Source organism: Pseudophryne corroboree, chromosome 4 (genome assembly GCF_028390025.1).
Source record: "Pseudophryne corroboree isolate aPseCor3 chromosome 4, aPseCor3.hap2, whole genome shotgun sequence".
NCBI classification, from domain to species: Eukaryota; Metazoa; Chordata; class Amphibia; order Anura; family Myobatrachidae; genus Pseudophryne; species Pseudophryne corroboree.
In genome coordinates, this window is record NC_086447.1 from 438,305,898 (window position 1) to 438,324,998 (window position 19,101).

Consider the following 19,101-nt stretch of genomic DNA (forward strand, 5'->3'; position numbering starts at 1 on the left):
GCGACTACCTGATTGCTGGGGTGCAAAAAAACACACCCTGGCGATCAGGTCTGAATTACCCCCTTAGAGTATTATGTAAATACTGTAAACCTTTTAAGAACATAAGTGCATTGATGAGATAAGCATTTAACACGTTATCAATTTTACTACTTCAACTTACGTTTGATGTAAAAGAAGCAATCCAGGAAATGATTTAGTAAGGGAAAAGGAAGAAGACCGTCATTGTAAAGGGACAAAGCTAAAACAACCCTCACAGTGTGTGGGTTTGTGGATTGTATAGTTGGTCAGTGCTGATATATTTTATGAGGTATTAGTTTAACCATTGAGGTGTTCCCTTAACTTCTCCATTAGTCTATATTAAATTTCATACATACAGTATCTAAATATAAATACATTCATCATGTGCAACATAATAATACAAAAATGTAGGACCTACATAGTTGCAATAAAGTAACTAAATTTTAAATTTCTGTTTTTAACACGTTACTTAAGATAAAGGTCATCATGTGCATCTGTTTTACTTTCTCTAATACATGTTAGTTTGGTAATGCCATAGCACTCCTTCAAGGAAGAAAATATATTTTTGCATACCAGATAATAGTTTATCGGTATACCTGGATGCCCTGTAATGGTGAGAAATGCATTACTAGAGACTCACAGTAGTCAAACGGTCCAGCAATCTAGGTAGGCTCAGTGGTGCAAGTAGAAAAAAAATCTTAGGTGTACTGTGTGCGCACTTGCATAAAAAAATGGTTGTGGCCAATGAAAAGGGGGGTTTGATACACATGGGGGGCCAGATTCACATATGACCCCAATAGTCCAGTACCAGATACACATATGCCCCCATTAGTGCCAGATACACATGCCTCCAGTAGTGCAGTGCCAGATACACATATGCCCTCAATAATGCCAGATACACATATGCCCCAATAGTGCCAGATATGTCCCCACAGTGCCAGATACACATATGCCCCCACAGTACCAGATACACATATGCCATCACAATGCCAGATACATACGGATATGCCCCCTCAGTGCTACATACAAATATGACCCCTTAGTGCTAGATACAAATATGCCCCCACAGTGCCAGATACAAATATGCACCCACAGTGCCAGATACACATATGGCTCCACAGGGCCAGATACACATATTCCCCTACAGTGCCAGATACACATATGCCCCCAGTAGTGCCACTGCTGCTCACCGCGCTGCCTTCCGCCAGGATCTGCTGCGTCTGTTGCTGCTGTGTGTGAAGAGAGGAGAGCACAGCACGCGCCTCTCCTGCCCCTTAGTGTTCAGTCCGGTCTCCAGTGGTTTCCGTGTATCTCAAATCAGGCGACGGTTTGTGAACCAATGAAAGCTTGCGGTCAGGCAGCCAATCAGGAGCCGCCGATCCGTTAGCTCTGAATGGCTAACAAACCGGCGCCTGACTTATACTACACGCCGCCGGAGACCGGACTGAGCACTGAAGGTTCAGAAAAGGCGTGCGCTGCACTCTCCTCTCCTTGGGCACACAGCGGCTGCGAGTAAGGTGATCGGACCGGCGGTACTGCATACTGGCTGTCAATTTCTTACCGGTATGCAGTACCGGCCCGTACTGCCATACTTGCAGCACTGGGTAGGCTATTACCACAAGTGTAGCTAGTGATATGTATATTATGGTATCAACAAAATGTAGGTGAACATTAGAACTGGCAGTGCCACTATACATGATTATTGTCACGGGGCTTGGATCTTGAATATCCGGAGTTGTGGCTTGGGTTTCGGTGTTGGTAGCTTTCCACAGGATAAACCGGGCAGGCTGGATAAAAGTCTTTTTCATAGGACTTCTGAGAGGAGCTGAGCTGAGAACTGAGTATTCAGTCAGTGAAGTGAAGAAGCCTGGAATTCTAGGAACTTGCAGAGAAACTGGAACAGAATGCTGTAGATTCAAGGCTGTGGAGCGCAGATTGACACACACACACACACACACACAGTACTGTGTGAGAGACGTTGCACTGGCGATTTCTTACCCAGAAATCCCCAGATTTATACCTGCAGACTTTTTCCCATTGGTTTTGCAAACCATGCAGGTGACTGAGTGTTTTAGATGAGCTGATCCTTCCAAGGCGGCGACGCCCATCCCATACCTCTGCAGCTGGAAGCTGCACAAATGTTTGCTGCTGCCTCTGAGACCTCTCCTCCCAGATATGCCTGCAAGTCGTGCCCCTCGCCAGCAGCCCGCACCCCCACCGGAGGGACCACGCCAGAGTGTCCGGACAGGTAAGTACTGCTGGTCCCGGAACCCGATCCGCCGGTCCGTGACATTACCCCCCCTTTTAGGGATGACCACTGGACAGCCACCAGGCTTGCAAGGATTCTCTTCATGAAACTTGTGAAGCAACGCAGGGGCGTGTATATCTGATGGATCCTCCCAAGAACGCTCTTCAGGACCATACCCCTTCCAGTCCAGGAGATATTGTAGACGACAGTGTCGCATCCGGGAATTAAGGACCTTCTTAACCTCGAATTTGACCCCGCGGTCTGTGACCAGTCTTGGAGAACGGGGAAGAATTTTGCAGAACTTAAAATTAGGGGTTTTAGAAGCGAGATATGGAAGGTTGGGAAGACTCTTAAATAGGAAGGTAACTTAAGTTTGTAAGTTACTGGGCTGATCACCTGTTCCACTGGGAAGGGGCCGATGTAGCGAGGAGCAAATTTCATAGATGGAACACGTAACCTCAAGTTACGAGTTGAGAGCCAAACTTGATCACCTACAGATAGTTTAGGTGCAATTCTTCTTTTCTTATCCGCCCAGAATTTATAACGGATGGATGTCTTTCGTAGATTTTGATGAACTATTTTCCAAATTCTGGAGAGTTCCTTAAAAGTTTTTTGTACTGCAGGAAGATCCAGATTGGGTAGAGCCAAGAACTGAGGAACCCGGGGATGTAACCCATATACTGTGAAGAAGGGAGTATGACCTGTGGAAGAGTGGTAGGAATTGTTATGAGCAAATTCTGCCCATGCAGATGTTCAAACCAGTCGTTCTGGGAGGACGAGACATGAATTCTGAGAAAGGTCTCCAAATCCTGGTTGACTCTTTCCGTGCTCCCGTTGGTCTGAGGATGATACGCTGTCGAAAATTTTAGTTGCATTTGTAAAGCTGTGCAGAGAGCTCTCCAAAACCTGGCCACGAACTGGACTCCGCGATCAGAAACTATCTCATTTGGCAGACTATGGAATCTGAAGATTTCTGAGATGAAGAGCTGTGCTAATTCAGGTGCTGAAGGAAGACCCTTGAGGGGTACAAATCGAGCCATCTTGGAGAAGCGATCAACAACTACCCAAATGGTTGTGTACCCTTTAGAGGCGGGTAAATCTGTGACAAAGTCCATAGAAAGATGTGTCCAAGACAACTTGGGAACAGCTAACGAAGACAATTGCCCAACGGGACGTTGTCGAAGGATCTTGTGTTGTGCACATTTGGTACAGGAGGCAATGAAGGTAGAGACATCAGACTTTAAAGAAGGCCACCAATAAAAGCGCTGAATAAATTCTGTCATCTTGTGGACTCCAGCATGACCGGAAAACCGTGAAGAATGAGCCCAGGATAACAACACTCTTCCGGAGAGAGAGAGGAACGAACACCCTCCCCACTGGGGGTTGCATCTTAGTCGAAGCAAAATTTAGAGTCTCTAATACCGGCTGAGGAGGAGGTGAGTCCTTAGAGTCATCTGAGGAGTAGGACCGGGAGAGAGCATCTGCTTTTTGGTTTTGAGCCCCGGGTCTAAAAGTAAGAACAAAGTTGAATCTGGTGAAGAACGTAGCCCACCGAGCTAAGCGAGAGTTCAGACACTGGATATTCCTGAGGAAGATTAGGTTCTTATGATCAGTGAAAATAGAGATGGGGAATTTGGCTCCCTACAAGAGATACCGCCACTCTTCTAGAGCTAACTTTACGGCCAAAAGTTCTTGCTCCCCTATAGTATAATTGCTCTCCGCTGGAAGACATTTTTTGGAAAAGAATCCGCATGAATGCAACTTGTTATCCTCCGACCACTGGGAGAGGACTGCTCCCACAGCGTCGGCAGAAGCCTCAACCTCCAATACAAAGGCTTTGTTGGTATCAGGTTGCCGTAGAACCGGAGCCGTAGTGAAGGCCTGTTTCAAGTGTAGGAACGCTGCTTCAGCCGCTGGTGACCATTCCCTAGATTAAGCCTAATTCCGGGTAAGAACGGTGATAGGAGCCACTATAGCAGAGAATCCCTTGATAAATCTTCGATAGAAGTTTGCAAAGCCCAAGAATCGCTGTATAGATTTAAGAGTGTTGGGTTTGGGCCAATTGAGGATCGCTTGTGCCTCGGCTGGGTCCATCTCCAACCCAGAGCCTGAAATTATGTACCCCAGGAAAGGCATAGAAGGCTGTTCGAAAACACATTTTTCAAGCTTGCAGTATAAGTGGTGTTGCCTCAGTCTCTTAAGCACCTCTTGAACTTGCAAACGATGGTCTTTCATAGAGGATGAGAAAGTCAAGATGTCATCTAGATATACTACGACCGATTTATACAGTAGATCTCTGAAGATTTCATTCACAAAGTTCTGGAAAACAGCTGGCGCATTACTAAGGCCGAAGGGCATAACTTGGTACTCGAAATGCCCATCTCGAGTGTTAAAGGCCGTTTTCCACTCATCACCCGCTCTAATTCGGATCAGATTATATGCTCCTCTGAGATCTAATTTGGAGAAGATTGAAGCACCCTTAACTCGATCAAAAAGCTCAGAGATCAGGGGTAATGGTTAACGATTTTTGATTGTTATTTCATTTAAATCCCGGTAATCGATGCAAGGGCGAAGACCTCCATCTTTTTTCTGTACAAAAAAAAACCCTGCACCGGCTGGGGACGTGGAAGGCCGGATGAACCCTCTGGCCAGATTTTTCTTAATGTACTCTGACATGGATTCTGTCTCAGGAGCCGAGAAAGGGTGTGCTCGCCCCCTAGGAGGTGTTTTCCCAGGTAAGGAAGAACTTCTGCTGCTTGCTTGCTGTCAGGTCTGGACTTGTCTGTGTCCCCAGAGGGGGCGCTAGTGGGTCAGTGGAGGTAGAAGGGAGAAAACGAGGAGGCTGGATGATGTTTCTGCGCATGGCGCAATGATATTTATTGGCAGATGAAATCAACAGAAATGGCAGCAGAAATAATAATCACAGATGTAAAAATGTCAATCATACAGCGTAATAGCTGAAAGTCTTATGGCAACTGGATGACAGATGATTTGAAGAAATAATAACCGGAAATGTCATAAACAGAAGAACGGGTGCTTGTAAATGGTTCTGGTTTGGAAACCAGTGCAGATAATAAAACAGGGAACTTAGGCAGCAAGGTGTAAGATGACAAACCTGGTAGCAGAGGCAGGAGTCTGACTTCACAGTGCAGGTATTGAAGCACTGGCAGCAGCAAGCTGTATCACAGGTGTTTGGAATGAGACACACCTGGAGTCAGTCTCAACTGCAGGCTGAAGCACACAAGGTGGTGATGAGTGTGAAGCCTGTTTGCAGGTATTGCTGGGCCTTGAAGTTCCACGGAGCTTGTGCAGATAACCAGGAGTACAGGTCTTTAGCCAGAGAGCCAGGAACACAGGAGTAACGGAACAGATCCTTACACATGGGTCGCAGGAGTGACACAAAGTCCAGGATGCCTGCAGACTGATCCTGCAGTCTCTTATATACCCCTTGGTGCACAGGGATTGGGTGAGTGAGGGAAAGTGGGTGCGGCCAAGCACCGGATTGGCCGCTGTATGCTGGCTGTTTGTAGACTGTCATGGCGGCGCCCATGCCGCGGCCTAGCGGGAACGCGGCGCGCTACACGCCCGCTGTCACAGGAGTGTTCCCAGGCCCGTGATGGCGTCCCATGGCAGAGACACAGATGACAGGTGACCGCAGGGAGCCAGGACGGAGTCCGCAGCGGCGGACGGATGTCGGCTTGGTGAGTCGATTCCTGACAGTACCCCCCCCTTTAAGGGTGGACACCGAACACCCACGTGGCTTGGAAGGATGAGTGCTGTGGAAAACACGGACCAACCTTGGAGCATGGACATCAGATGAGTTTACCCAACTCCTCTCCTCTGGGCCATAACCGGACCAATCGACCAGGTACTGAAGACGTCCATACCGGCAACGGGAGTCCAGAATTTTACCGATCTCGAATTCCACGCCCCGCTGAGTTCGAATTTTGGGGCCAACTGGAAGAGAACTCTGAAAACGGTTCAGGACTAGAGGTCTGAGGAGAGAAATATGAAAAGCGTTAGGTATACGAAGAGAAGGTGGTAACTTCAGTTTGTAGGCCACAGGGTTGATGACTCTTTCAACAGGGAAAGGACCAATGAAACGGGGTGCAAACTTCATGGACGGAACCCTAAGACGGAGGTTACGGGTTGATAGCCAAACCTTGTCCCCAGGTTTCAGGTGAGGAACCGCACGTCTCTTGCGGTCAGCAAAGAATTTGTACCGGCTGGAGGCCTTTTTGAGAGATACATGAATCTTTTTCCAAATTGATGAAAACTGAGACAGAGCAGTAGTGGCAGCAGGAACATCCATATGAGGGAGTTCTTGGAAGTCAGGAACACGGGGATGTTGCCCATATACTGCAAAGAATGGTGTTGTTTCAGTAGCAGTATGGTATCGGAAGTTGTGGGCAAACTCGGCCCATGGGAGCAGATCGAACCAGTCATCCTGGGAAGATGAAACATATAATCTTAAAAACGTCTCTAGATCTTGATTAACTCTCTCTGTCTGCCCATTCGTCTGAGGATGGTATGATGACGAAAACTTCAGTTTGACCTGCATGGCAGCACAGAGGGCCCTCCAAAACCTCGCTACAAACTGTACCCCCCGATCAGATATTATTTCTGAGGGTAGACCATGTAAGCGGAAAATCTCCCGTAGGAAGATTTGGGCAAGTTTCGGGCAGACGGGAGACCCTGGAGAGGGACAAAATGAGCCATCTTGGTAAATCTGTCCACTACAACCCAGATGGTATTATATCCTTGGGAAGGAGGAAGGTCGGTGATAAAATCCATGGACAGGTGTGACCAGGGACGACTAGGAACAGACAATGGTTGTAACTGACCTGCTGGAGACTGACGAGGAGTCTTATGCTGCACACACTTAGGACAGGATGCCACGAAATCCTTGATGTCAGCCTTCATCTTTGGCCACCAGTACGTCTCAGAGAGAAACTTGAAGGTCTTCAGAACACCAGGATGACCGGTGAACTTGGATTGATGAGCCCAAGATAGCAACTTGGGACGGAGCTCTGGGGAAACAAAAGTCTTACCAGGAGGAGGAGCTGGGGAGACTTGAGATGCAGCGAATACCACTGGACTCAGGATGGAATGAGGCACTGAGTCAGGCGTTTCCTCTTCGGATTCCATGGATCGGGATAGAGCGTCAGCTTTAACATTCTGCGAACCTGGGCGGAAATGAAGCTTAAAATTAAAACGTGAGAAAAACATAGCCCACCTGGACTGGCGAGGATTAAGGCACTGAGCTGCCTTTAAGTATAGCAGGTTTTTATGATCCGTGTAGATATTAAACGGATGTTTGGCCCCTTCTAGGAGGTATCTCCATTCCTCGAGAGCCAGCTTGATCGCCAGTAGTTCTTGGTCTCCAACGGAGTAGTTAGCTTCTGCAGGAAGGAATTTGCGAGAATAAAACCCACAAGGGTGGACTTTCCCATCGGTTCCCTTCTGGGAGAGAACAGCTCCAACCCCAACTGTAGAGGCGTCCACCTCCAATTCGAACGGTTTGTTAACATCTGGACAGAACTGGGGCAGACATAAAGGCCAGCTTGATCTTCTGGAAGGCTGCTAAGGCTTCTTCTGTCCAGTTGGAATGGTTTGCCCCTTTCCGAGTCAGGTTGGTAATAGGAGCGATGAGAGTGGAGAATCCCCGAATAAATTTCCTATAGTAGTTGGCAAAACCCAGGAACCGCTGGATAGACTTGAGAGAATTTGGAATGGACCAATTGGCAATAGCTTCCAATTTTGTCGGGTCCATCTGAAGATCCGATCCGGAAATTATATAACCCAGGAAGGGTATAGAGGGTACTTCAAAGGTGCATTTAGATAGTTTTCCGTAAAGACGGTTCTCACGAAGACGTCGGAGAACTTCTCGGACTTGTAGACGATGAGATGGAAGATCTTGGGAGAAGATGAGGATATCATCCAAGTAAACAACGAGGTACTTATACAGGACATCACGAAAAATTTCGTTCACAAAGTGTTGGAACACTGCTGGAGCATTACTCAATCCAAATGGCATTACTAGGTATTCATAATGGCCATCTCGAGTGTTAAAAGCTGTTTTCCACTCGTCACCACTCCGGATTCTGATGAGATTGTAGGCACCGCGGAGATCTAACTTGGTGAAGATGCGGGCTCCTTTGACTCTGTCAAATAATTCGGTAATGAGTGGTAATGGATAACTATTTTTGATGGTAATGTCATTGAGACCCCGGTAGTCAATGCATGGACGCAGTCCTCCATCCTTCTTTTTAACAAAGAAGAAACCTGCGCCAGCGGGTGATGATGACGGACGGATGAATCCCTTCTGAAGATTCTCTCTGATGTAAACGCTCATCGCCTCAGTTTCAGGAACAGACAACGGGTAGGTGCGCCCCCTAGGTGGCTTCTTGCCAGGAAGGAGATCGATGGGACAATCCCATTCCCTATGGGGCGGCAGGACATCAGCGGCCTTTTCACAGAAGACGTCTGAGAAATCTTGATAGGCAGCTGGGAGACTTGACTGTGTCTTAACTTCGGTAGACTTTATGGGACACACTTGGGCTAAACAAGATTGATGACACTGTGAACCCCAAGAGGTAAGCTGCAACGTTGACCAGTTAAACTGTGGATTATGTAGCTGGAGCCAGGGCATGCCCAAGACGATCTCCTGGGTGGCTTGAGGGATGACCAAGAACTTAATCAGTTCAGAGTGTAGGAATCCAACTCCCAGGACCACTGGGGCAGTTTGATGGGAAATATTCCCCTTGGAGATTCGGCTTCCATCCACAGCGGTAATATAAACTGGACAGGAAAGTTCACAAGTAGATAAGCAGAATTTATTTACCGCAGCTTGGGTGATGAAATTTCCTGCAGCTCCACAGTCCACCAATGCTGATGCGGACTGGAGCCCAACTGAAGTCTCTAACGTCACTGGAAGGATAAGGTCTGGATTAGAAGGAGCTTGACAAAAAGATCCCAACTTGACTCCTCCTTTGCAAGTCAGGATCTGGCGTTTCCCGAACGCACTGTGCAGGAGTTAATCTGGTGGCCCGCAGCCGCACAGTACAGACAGAGTCTCTCACGTATTCTTCTTGCCCGCTCTTCAGGAGTTAGGCGGGACCTATTTATCTGCATAGGCTCGTCAGAAGAGGGAGACTGAAACTGTACAGAAGGTATTATCCTTGATCTGCGTGGCTCACTCCGAGCGCGTTCATTATTGCGTTCGCGGATGCGAGAGTCCAACTTAATGCACAAGGAGATCAGGTCAGATAATTGAACAGGAAGGTCGCGGGTCGCCAGTTCATCCTTGATCCGGTCAGAAAGTCCATGCCAGAAGGCTGCTACCAGGGCCTGATTATTCCACTGAACCTCAGCGGCCAACGTCTGGAACAGAATAACATATTGTCCCATACTACGGGTACCTTGGCAGAGTTGAATCAGGTCAGCGGAAGCTGATGTTGCACGACCAGGCTCGTCAAAGATCCGTCTGAAAGTTGACACGAAGTCTGTGTAGTTGTTAATCAGAGGGTCAGCACGTTCCCACAGAGGAGACACCCAATTCAGAGCAGATCCAGAAAGTAAGGAGATGATGTAGGCAACCTTGGATCTTGGCGTGGGGAAATTATGTGGCAACAACTCAAACTGGATTTCACATTGGTTGAGAAACCCGCGACATAACTTTGGACTGCCATCATACTTGCTCGGCACGGGCAGGTGCAGACGTGACACTGGAGCTGATGCAGTCGGCATAGAGGAACTCACGGCACTGGCAGGTGCTGGAGTAACAGGAACAACAGGAGTGAGGACACTAGGCAGGGATTGCTGTAGTGTATCTATCCGGGAGGACATCCCTTGCAGAAATTGAAACATCTGCTGCTGCGCAGCCTCTTGACCATCCAGACGGGAGACCAGGTTTTGCAAGGCCTCTGACCCCACACTCCGTCCACCATCTGAGTCCATCGATCCTGGACTTACTGTCAGGTCTGGACTTGTCTGTGTCCCCAGAGGGGGCGCTAGTGGGTCAGTGGAGGTAGAAGGGAGAAAACGAGGAGGCTGGATGATGTTTCTGCGCATGGCGCAATGATATTTATTGGCAGATGAAATCAACAGAAATGGCAGCAGAAATAATAATCACAGATGTAAAAATGTCAATCATACAGCGTAATAGCTGAAAGTCTTATGGCAACTGGATGACAGATGATTTGAAGAAATAATAACCGGAAATGTCATAAACAGAAGAACGGGTGCTTGTAAATGGTTCTGGTTTGGAAACCAGTGCAGATAATAAAACAGGGAACTTAGGCAGCAAGGTGTAAGATGACAAACCTGGTAGCAGAGGCAGGAGTCTGACTTCACAGTGCAGGTATTGAAGCACTGGCAGCAGCAAGCTGTATCACAGGTGTTTGGAATGAGACACACCTGGAGTCAGTCTCAACTGCAGGCTGAAGCACACAAGGTGGTGATGAGTGTGAAGCCTGTTTGCAGGTATTGCTGGGCCTTGAAGTTCCACGGAGCTTGTGCAGATAACCAGGAGTACAGGTCTTTAGCCAGAGAGCCAGGAACACAGGAGTAACGGAACAGATCCTTACACATGGGTCGCAGGAGTGACACAAAGTCCAGGATGCCTGCAGACTGATCCTGCAGTCTCTTATATACCCCTTGGTGCACAGGGATTGGGTGAGTGAGGGAAAGTGGGTGCGGCCAAGCACCGGATTGGCCGCTGTATGCTGGCTGTTTGTAGACTGTCATGGCGGCGCCCATGCCGCGGCCTAGCGGGAACGCGGCGCGCTACACGCCCGCTGTCACAGGAGTGTTCCCAGGCCCGTGATGGCGTCCCATGGCAGAGACACAGATGACAGGTGACCGCAGGGAGCCAGGACGGAGTCCGCAGCGGCGGACGGATGTCGGCTTGGTGAGTCGATTCCTGACACTTGCTAAAGACATCGGAATAAGAAGAATACTGAGGCGGAATTAGAGGATGAGATTCCAGGTTGCATTTATTCAGAGGTTTGATACAAGGAAGACAGGAACGGGAACAGGTCTCTCCCCAAGCCAAAACTTGCATATTTTCCCAATTAATTCTTGGGTTGTGCCTCTGGAGCCAAGGAAGCCCTAAAACAATATCATGAGTAGCCTTTGGAATAACTAAGAAATTAAGTAACTTCTTATGGAGTGCTTCTACACATAACTGAAGAGGGAGAGTCTGTTTGGTGACCATTCCACTGGATATTCTGCTACCGTCCACAGCGGAAAGAGAAATCGGACGAGGAAGCTTGACTGTAGGTATCTGAAATTGCTGCACCACATCTGCTATGACGATATTCCCAGCGGCTCCCGAATCTAGAAGAGAATGGAAATTTTTAAGACCCTGCGGCAAGGTCAAGGTAACTTCAAAGGCTGGTTCAGAGTGAGATGGCGACGAATTCAACACTCCTAACCTAGTGTCTCCACGGCTGGTTAGGAGGTCTAGTTTCCCGGACGCTGAGTGCAGGAAGCCACCAAGTGTCCGGAAGCTCCGCAATACAGACACAACTTCTCCCTGTGTCTCCTTTGACGTTCCTCAGGCGTGAGACGAGCCCTATTAACTTGCATAGGCTCGTCTTGAGTCACCTCAGGTGGAGAGGTAGAAGGAGGTGGCAGAGGACGGAATGTCGGACTTTCCCCTCGATTCTTTTCCAATTGTCGCTCTCGGAAGCGCAGATCCACCTTGGTACACAGGGAAATCAGATCGTCCAACTTGGGTGGTAAATCCCTAGTAGCCAGTTCATCCTTAATTTTCTCTGCTAGACCACTCCAGAAGGCGGCTACTAATGCTTCCTCGTTCCACCGGAGTACAGAGGCATAGGTCTGAAACTGAACTGCATACTGACCGATGGTCCGGCTCCCTTGCCGGAGACGCATTATCTCAATAGAAGCCGATGTGGTCCTTCCGGGTTCGTCAAAAATCTTCTGGAATGAGACTAGGAATTCAGAGTAATTATCAAGTAGGGGATCGGCTCTTTCCCACAGAGGTGACACCTAGTCCAGAGCAGAGCCTGCTAGGAGAGATACTATATAAGCAACTTTAGCTTTCTGGGACGGGAAGTTGAAAGGCTGCAGAGAGAAATTAATCTCACACTGATTCAAGAACCCACGACACATCTTCGGGTTCCCGTCGAACTTGGTGGGCGTGGGTAAGCGTAAGGAAGAGGGTGACGCAACCATCGGCACTGGAGGAGGCGCAACTTGTTGAGGTTCAGTTCGTCGACTGGCGGCCATGTTGGCGATGTCGACCTGCATGGAATCTTGCCGAGTAGATATACCTTGAAAAAATTGCGCCAACTGACGTTGGGACTCCTCCAGACTCCCGAGACGAGAAGCGATACTCTGTAGAAGGTCCGTACCGGAACCTTGCGCTCCCCCCGGATCCATTGGGCCAGTGCAAACTGTGACGGGGCTTGGATCTTGAATATCCGGAGTTGTGGCTTGGGTTTCGGTGTTGGTAGCTTTCCACAGGATAAACCGGGCAGGCTGGATAAAAGTCTTTTTCATAGGACTTCTGAGAGGATTATGCTGGAGCTGAGAACTGAGGATTCAGTCAGTGAAGTGAAGAAGCCTGGAATTCTAGGAACTTGCAGAGAAACTGGAACAGAATACTGTAGATTCAAGGCTGTGGAGCGCAGATTGACACACACACACAGCACTGTGTGAGAGGCGTTGCACTGGCAATTTCTTACCCAGAAATCCCCAGATTTATACCTGCAGACTTTTTCCCATTGGTTTTGCAAACCTTGCAGGTGACTTGAGTGTTTTAGATTAGCTGATCCTTCCAAGGCGGCGACGCTCATCCCATACCTCTGCAGCTGGAAGCTGCACAAATGTTTGCTGCTGCCTCTGAGACCTCTCCTCCCAGATATGCCTGCAAGTCGTGCCCCTCGCCAGCAGCCCGCATCCCCACCGGAGGGACCGCGCCAGAGCGTCCAGACAGGTAAGTACCGCTGGTCCCGGAACCCGATCCGCCGGACCGTGACAATTATTTCCTGCTTAAAACAAATAATTTATATAATAACATGGGTTTTAGTTGATATTTATGCTTAGGTATTGAATTGTTTTGGAATTCTGTGATTTTTTGGGGACGCAAAACTGTTTTTTACCCAATTGATTACTAAACCAGAAAATTCACTACTTTAAGCATGTTTTGAAGAGATGTTTGCGAATCTGCCAAATATGAAAAACGTATCATTCACAAAGGCAGAAACCTACAATATGCATGTTATTTATTTATTTATTAACAATTTCTTATATAGCGCATCATATGCCGTTGCGCTTTACAATTGGAACAATTGTAATAGAACAAAACTGGGTCATAACAGTCAAGACTCTGCTTATAGTTATATCAAATAATGGGGCTGATAGAATAAGGCTGGAGAAGTGATAAGTGGAAGGTGATAACACACCAGCCAATCATTACGGGTTTGAAAAATGACAGGAGTTGATGCAGGGCTGTCTATTCATATGGACTCTATTGGGCGTTGCCAAAGGGCCCCAGGAGTCCAGGGGTACCAGACTTTTTAAAATCGTCCCTAGGGAACCAGAGACATCTGACTTCAAAGCAGTGGTCCTCATCTGATCCTGTTAATCGCTCTTTGTAGCCAGATATCTTGGGTTCTGTCTGACTTAAGGGGGGTACTCACGGAGCGATAATCTAAGCAATCTGACTAGATTGCTTAGATTTTAAGCACGATCGCTCCGTGCAGGGCCGTAACTACGTGTGTGCCAAGTGGGCTTGGCACACAGCGCAGTTGCCCTGAGGGCGCACGGCCAGCGGCATGTAATGAGTCAAATTGACTCATTACATGCCGCCTCTGAAGTCTGCGCCGTGCGCCGCAGCCGCGCTGTGAAGGAGAGAGCAGCGCCGGGCAGGTGAGAAGGAGGAGGAGGGAGGGGGACTGGAGCCGCAGCAATGCTATTTCATTGGTAGTAAGCGCCGCTGCAGCATCCCCCTCTCCTTCCGTATAGGCTGCCCGGCGCTGCTGTGGATGCTGGGATGCGGTTCCTCCATCCCAGCATCCACAGCAGCGCCGGGCAGCCTATACGGAAGGAGAGGGGGATGCTGCAGCGGCGCTTACTACCAATGATATAGCGCTGCTGCGGCCCCAGTCCCCCTCCCTCCTCCTCCTTGTCCGATGCCTGCACAGAGGGAGATGCTAGCACGAGGAGCCTGTCAGCGGGGAGAAGGTAAGTATATCCCTCTCTCTCTTTCTCTCTCTCTCTCTCTCTCTCTGGGGAACACCGTCTGCCATAATGTGTAAAAAGGGGTCCTGGCTGCTGCAATGTGTAAAAAGGGGGCCTGGCTGCCGCAATGTGTAAAAAGGGGGACTGGCTGCCGCAATGTGTAAAAAGGGGTCCTGGCTGCCGCAATGTGTAAAAAGGGGGCCTGGCTGCCGCAATGTGTAAAAAGGGGGACTGGCTGCCGCAATGTGTAAAAAGGGGGACTGGCTGCCGCAATGTGTAAAAAGGGGGACTGGCTGCCGCAGTGTGTAAACAGGGGGACTGGCTGCCGCAATGTGTAAAAAGGGGGCCTGGCTGCCGCAATGTGTAAAAAGGGGGACTGGCTGCCGCAATGTGTAAAAAAGGGTCCTGGCTGCCGCAATGTGTAAAAAGGGGTCCTGGCTGCTGCAATGTGTAAAAAGGGGGACTGGCTGCCGCAATGTGTAAAAAGGGGGACTGGCTGCCGCAATGTGTAAAAAGGGGTTCTGGCTGCCACAATGTGTAAAAAGGGGGACTGGCTGCCGCAATGTGTAAACAGGGGGACTGGCTGCCGCAATGTGTAAAAAGGGGGCCTGGCTGCCGCAATGTGTAAACAGGGGGACTGGCTGCCGCAATGTGTAAAAAGGGGTCCTGGCTGCCGCAATGTGTAAAAAGGGGTCCTGGCTGCCGCAATGTGTAAAAAGGGGTCCTGGCTGCTGCAATGTGTAAAAAGGGGGTCCTGGCTGTCGCAATGTGTAAAAAGGGGTCCTGGCTGCTGCAATGTGTAAAAAGGGGGCCTGGCTGCTGCAATGTGTAAAAAGGGGGACTGTCTGCTGTAATGTGTAAAAAGCGGGACGCTGTCTGCTGCACTGCCCCTATCTTGCATGGGGTGGGGGGCGCCAATGTCGTTTCTTGCGCACAGCGCTAAAATGCCTAGTTACGGCACTGGCTCTGTATGTACCCCCCACAGTGAAAGCGATGCGCAGCCCCACGCATTGCTATCATTGGTGCTAGATTGGCCTGCATGCAGGCTCAATCTTGCAGGTCACTCATTTCACTCGCTGGGTGAAATGAGTCACCCCCCATCCTCCCTTCCCCGCACGCTCAGCACACATCTCTCTCACATCTGCCCGTGAATACGGACCTTAAAAGTAGGTACACCCTAGACAATTTTGAACCAATAAAGACAAAGCTTTCCCTTGAAATTTCCCCAGCTGCAGAATGAAAGATAAAGTGCATACACACTGAACGACAAAGTAAACAATATTGTTCAGTGATGTCACCCCTCTCATCCCTGAACATGCAGTTACGAAAGATATAGCCTAAATTGGATTAAAATGACTTGCAGGAACGTACATCATTATCATTATCGTGCATACACCCTTGACGATATGCATTATAATATCGTTATCGTACATATAGTCGACTTAAATCGTCTAGTGCAGTGATGAGGAACCTTTGGCACTCCAGCTGCTGTAGAACTACACATCCCAGCATGCACTGCTACAGTTTTGCTATTTGGCCATGCTAAAACTGTTGCAGGCTATGCTGGGATGTGTAGTTCAACAACGGGTGGAGTGCCAAAAGTTCCCCATTACTGGTCTAGTGTGTATTCCCCTTTAGAGTTTTTGTGAGGGTATACTCTCCTGTGCAGTAAAGTAGTAATTAGCAGAAATTACTGTTCCAGTTCCTACATGCTGAGCAGAAGATAGAACACCCCCTACCGCCTGCGGGACATCAAAGCTGCCACTGATGGCACCCCCCATCCCTACTGCTGGAGTATGGGTCACAGTGCATTGCTTTGCCCAGGGGTCTACCCTGCTGTTAAGACCGCCCTGAGTTGATTGTCTGGTGCGTTATCAACTACCACTTATCACTTCTATATTACTGCTTTATCACATCTCCAGGCTTTATACATCTGCCCCAATGTTTGTGTACAGGGGTGGCCAAACTATGACCCACACCCTGCTGATATCAGGTCGTAATCCAGGTCCGGATTTCTTTGGACAACTCTGTCCATAGTCTGGAGCTGTGGCACAGCCCAGCGACTTCACTGCTGGGTCAGCCTTCTCTGCTGCTCCGCTTCCAGTCCTCCCCGCGGCCGCCTCCTATAGTTTTTCCGTGTGACTGGAAACAGTGCCATCTTGCAACTAATAGGTTAACAGTCAATAGGGCGACCACTATTGCTCGACATACGTAAAGTCCACATGGTTTCAAGGTCGACATTGACAGAAGGTCGTCATGACAAAGGTTTACACATGAAAAAGTCGACATGAGTTTTTCAAAAAAAAATTCATATTTTTTAACTTTTTCATACTTTACAATCCACATGGGCTATGATTGGGAATAGTAACGTAACCTTGCCCGAAACATGGCGAGCAAAGCTGTGTACTAATTGGGGTTCCTGTTGATATTACAGAGTAAACAACACCGAAAAAAATAACTCATGTCGACCTTTTTATGTGTCAACCTCTTTCATGTTGACCTTCAGTCTATGTCAACCTTTTCCAGGTGTCAATCTAGTGCATGTCAACCAAAAGTGGTCAACCTAGTGACTGTCGACCTAGACAGGGTCGATCCAATAATCCACACCCCTTGCATCGAATAGACTGACTTGCAAGAAGAGAGAGGCAGAAGGAGTAGGAACAGTCTGAGCAGATGGGCAGTCATTGAAGAGGAGTATTTCAGTGGTGAAGGTAAGTTCATGAGGGCGGGTTATGAGGCTTTATTTGTAGGAGGCATGACTAAGGTGGCTATGAGGATGGCATTTTAAGGGACAGGACTCTGAGGCTGTCTTTTAATTGAGCAGGACTTAGAGGCTGACATTTAAGGGGGCCCTGAGGCTGCTACTTTTTGAGGGACAAGTTGGCAACTAGGCAAAATTAGGGCTCTTATCCTATAGAAAAGGTGTTTATGGAGAGTCCCTAAAAACCTACAAGTGATGGGTGATAGAGAAGGGATAGGTATAAAAGAATTACTTCCCTTGAGTATAGGCTTGGACTCTGTCCCATGTAGTTCATTGAAATTGATTTAGAGGTATTTCAATAGAAAGTGGAAATAAATCCAAAATAGTGTAAAATGTTCAGTACATTTATTCCAAAATTTTAAAACTAAACGCAACTAAAATAACATGCAGTCACAAATGGTAAGAAATTGAGGCTTTAGCAGATTCTTTGTGATTTAGGTGCATGTAAATTGTATAAAGATGGAGTCTCCAGAAGCACGACCTTGCCTTCCTTTGTGACCAATCTTTGGACAAGACTCCACTTCACCAGTCAATAAGTCTACTTTCACTAGCCGCCAACGCGTTTCGAGCAGAGCTCTTTTTCAAGGCAGTATCCACCTTGAAGAAGAACTCTGCTCAAAAACACAATAGCGACTATGTTTCACTCCCTCCACTGGTTTCCTGGTGTTTTACCAAATGCAAAAAAAAAAAAATATTTTTGCTTCCATAAAAGGTTATCAACTAAACTACTCCAACATACATTTCTTCGCTTATTTCAAAATATCTTCCGTGTAGACCACTCCATTCTGCAAGACCTACATCCACACCCATTACCTGCTTGCATTCCAGTTTACTGGACAGAGTGCCCTCCCAAGAATTTCTACTAGCCTACATGCTTTTCCTGAAAACACACCTCTTCAGGCAAGCTTCTTAAATTCCTGGTCCACCCACAAGTTATTTTGCCAACTTTCCGAGGCATCAAGCCCGTTTCCTTGCACGGTAAGTATCGAGCCTACTTGAATACGGCCCTTAGAATTGGAGATCCTAGTCTTATCATTCAATCCTTCAATTATAAAATCTGCTTCTAAGAATTTAGTATGATCTACAATATGTTCAGGGAAAGCATCTGAACCGAAGACAAACACTCCTCGATTTCAGATTGATAGATGGTACTTGGTGTTAAATTGCTTAATAATTTCTATTAATATGGGATAGGGATAGGGATCCAGACTTTTGGTTGACATACATTAGGTCGACCCAATATGGGCGACAGGGACAAAAGGGCAACATATGAAAGGTTGATACACAGTGGAGAAAAGTTCGACATGACATTGGTCGACACATTTTTGGGGGTTTTGTCATGTTATTTAGTTTTTTCCTACCTTGACTATCCATGTCACAAATCCTAACCTTTAGTAACCCTGAGACACCGTCCTCAAAGCGAGCCAGCGAGGGGACATGATTCAACAATTGGTGGTCCCAGATGACAAAACTATCCACACTAACCCCAAAAATGCAATCAAATAAGTATCTACCATTGTTGTGTTGAACCTTTTGACCTTTTCCAATGTTGACATTTCATATGTCGATCTTTTGTTTTTGTCAGCCTAGTGCCTGTCGACCATATGGGGTTGACCTAATGATTGTAGACCTAATGCATGTAGATCTCCTATACCACACCCTAATCATAGAGGGATAAAATGTTTTAAAACTCTTGATTGAACATCACAGCAAACCAGAGAGCTTCCAACATTCTGAGAGGTATTGAACAGTCTCTAATGGTCTACCAAAATAAACCAGAATGCGCAAACATTTATCGTCTGGTGTATTGGCTCTGTCTCCTTCATTAGCCAGTTACTTCGCTCTGCTGGGTGTGTTGAGA

At 47.8% G+C, this 19,101-nt stretch overlaps 1 protein-coding gene across 1 annotated transcript in view; it reads left to right on the forward strand.

The window, feature by feature from the left end:
• The window catches only part of LOC134909718 (cytochrome b5 reductase 4), a 530,443-nt gene that overhangs the window by 293,852 nt on the left and 217,490 nt on the right, over positions 1-19,101 (forward strand). The gene's annotated exons all lie outside the window — the stretch shown is intronic.